The sequence below is a fragment of the Equus przewalskii genome, chromosome 20 (assembly GCF_037783145.1).
Source record: "Equus przewalskii isolate Varuska chromosome 20, EquPr2, whole genome shotgun sequence".
Classification (NCBI taxonomy): Eukaryota; Metazoa; Chordata; class Mammalia; order Perissodactyla; family Equidae; genus Equus; species Equus przewalskii.
Window position 1 is genome coordinate 14,904,075 of NC_091850.1, and position 2,670 is coordinate 14,906,744.

At 38.1% G+C, this 2,670-nt stretch overlaps 1 long non-coding RNA gene across 1 annotated transcript; it reads left to right on the plus strand.

The window, feature by feature from the left end:
- The first annotated feature begins 585 nt into the window (after positions 1 to 585).
- On the plus strand, positions 586 to 2,041 carry LOC139077961 (uncharacterized). Its single transcript, XR_011530636.1, has 3 exons — positions 586 to 688; positions 1,522 to 1,636; positions 1,818 to 2,041. It is a non-coding gene; the product is annotated as an uncharacterized lncRNA (long non-coding RNA).
- Positions 2,042 to 2,670: the final 629 nt, after the last annotated feature.

Here is a 2,670-nt window from a genome sequence, read left to right on the forward strand (position 1 = left end):
AATTATTTCAAAATAAATTATTTAATAATAAGATATGCCCACTTGGGGCACTCTCCCTACTGTTGAGTATTAGCTGAGTGCTTTTTCACTAACACCAATTTGATAGGAGAAAATGGTTGTCCCAATTTACATTTCTTTGTAAATGGGCATTATGTTTTTCATATTTTTCTTTACCATTTGTATTTTGACTTTTAGTCAAATATCTGTTTGTGACTTTTTCCACTTTTTCTAATAGGTACGGTGCCCCACCCAGATCCTGTCTTAAGGGCTGGAGCACTCATTTCCCAGCTGCTGGAATATTAGCTGCTATTGGCTCACAGTTGCATCCCCCACTGGGAATTCCCTCCACTCACAGGGAACTGTCTCGCCCACGGTTACTCCTCCTTCTGGGGGCAGCCAAGGACCCATGACTGCCTAATGTGGTAACATGAAGCCCTGACCCCTGGCCTGGATTTGGGATAAGTCTGAAAGGCCATCCCAGCTCCCCGTAAAACTGAGTAAGACTTCCGTTGCAACCACTTTGCATATCACTGTCTCCCTCTTCCTAGCCGTGTCTTCCTCACTTCTTTACATGTGTATTTCCAGAGAGCAATCCCCAACCAGCCTTCTGCACCCAACTCTCCATCTCAGAGCCTGTTTCCTGGGAACCCAGGACAGGCGGAGCATTTTTACTTATTGATGTGCAATGGTAAGAGCTATGTTTGTTATCATTAAAACTTCAAAGTCAACAGATTTAAGAGAATTCAAACTGTTCGCTCTTAATCCACTCACTATTACCACTAACATCTTTTATATTACTCATATCTAACTACCACTTACGGAGAACCTACTACATGCTTTTCAAAGCCTGTATGTGTGTTCCACTTGATCCTCATGACCTTAACCACAAAGGGCACAAGCTCTGGAGCCCAGAACCTACCTGTGTTCAGATCCAGATGTGTCACTTACCAAATTACCTAACCTCTCTTGGCTTTGCTTGTCTCATTTGTCAGGTGGGGATGACATTAGTTCCTACCTCATGTGGGTGGTGATTAAATTAGTTAATTAATGTAAAGATGATTCCTACTATATAGAAAACACTTAGATGATGGTGATCTTCACGACCACCCAATGAGACAGCCTACTTTACTGCCCAAGGCCACTGGAAGTACCCAAAGCCTACTAACTCTTACGTATACTTTAGTTTATAAATATGATGTAAAAGATTATAAAATAGCTATCAGGAGTTCGAGGAGATGCAGCTTTTGTTCATGTCATGTTGCACAGTTCTACAACAGTATATAATAATCTCATTCAAACCTAAATTCTCTGAGTGTGTTCAAATAAACAACTGCAAATAATATGCAGGCATATTCATAATATACTATGTTTTCCATGTGTAAGCTTGAATTATATATAAACATACCTGACATTATCTTCAATTATGTTTCAGGGCACTTATGACTCTAAATCCGTTCTACTATATTTAGGCTAATCACAGCCCCGAATGTGACACTTTGAGAACTTCTGTGTTTCTTCTAGAAAAGAGTCTTGGATGCAGTGACAGTGACTGAACAATTCTGCAAGGTTGAAGGCTAAGAATAAGGCTTCTGTTACCAAATAGAGGGATGAAGAGAAGAAATTTAGCAAGAACAAAGTATGTTTAAAATTTGCATATCAATTTTTTGCAACTGATGGTTCTGCCAGTATTCCAAAAATAATCTGTACAGTTTATGCTCTAGGCATTCCTTTATACTCAAAATCCATGGGAAGCAGGAAGGTAAATGCCAACCCATCAATCTCTCTCAATTTCAGCATTACAAATTTTCTATTTGCAGGTTTGGAAAGAACGGCATTTCCCAAATTTATTTCCTGGGAACTATGTATGCCTTTGGAATGCTTCATGGCCTGAGAAATGTTCCCGCACAGAATCATGTGTATAACCAAGGTAGATTTGGTCTTGAAAATGCCTATTTCATTTCACCAACAGCCAAAGTGAGGCATTTATAATGCCCATTCAAAGCAAGAAATAATTCATTAAAAGTCAAGTACCTAAATACCACCCTTCACTCTGCAAGTTGCTTAACTTTTTAGGTAAGTTACTCAACCTCTCAGTGCAGCATTTTCCTAATCTATAACATGTCGGCAGTAATAGTACCTCCCTCAGGGACTTGTGAGTATCAAATGACTTAACAAATGTAAAGCTCTCAGAATAGCTCCTGGAATGTAATAAACATGATATAAGTGTGAGCCATTATAACTTTATTATTATCATCATCATAAGCATCATCATTGCTACTATTAAATATAAGCTTTATTCCATGGACCTTATATATTCAAAGAGAAATCATTTTATTTACTTATAATACGCTATGATTCAGCCTTTTCTTCCAATTCACACTGGTTTTTCTCCCTACTGTATACATGTTAGTGAGGTTTAACTACTACACTTACTTTCTGCCCTGTTCATAACGTGACAGGCACTTACTATGAGACTTTTGAAGACAAATAAAGCCTTATAATGCTTTCTGTAGAAGAGCAAAGAAAACATTTAATTCTATTTTATTCTTAATTGGAGACATTTGTTCTATTCCTAATTGAAGAACTGTAAGACCCCAAAGCTGGAGAGGTTTAAAAATAGAGTTCGTTTTACATCTTTCCAAACTCCTGTCAGGCGAGTTCATGGCAAAA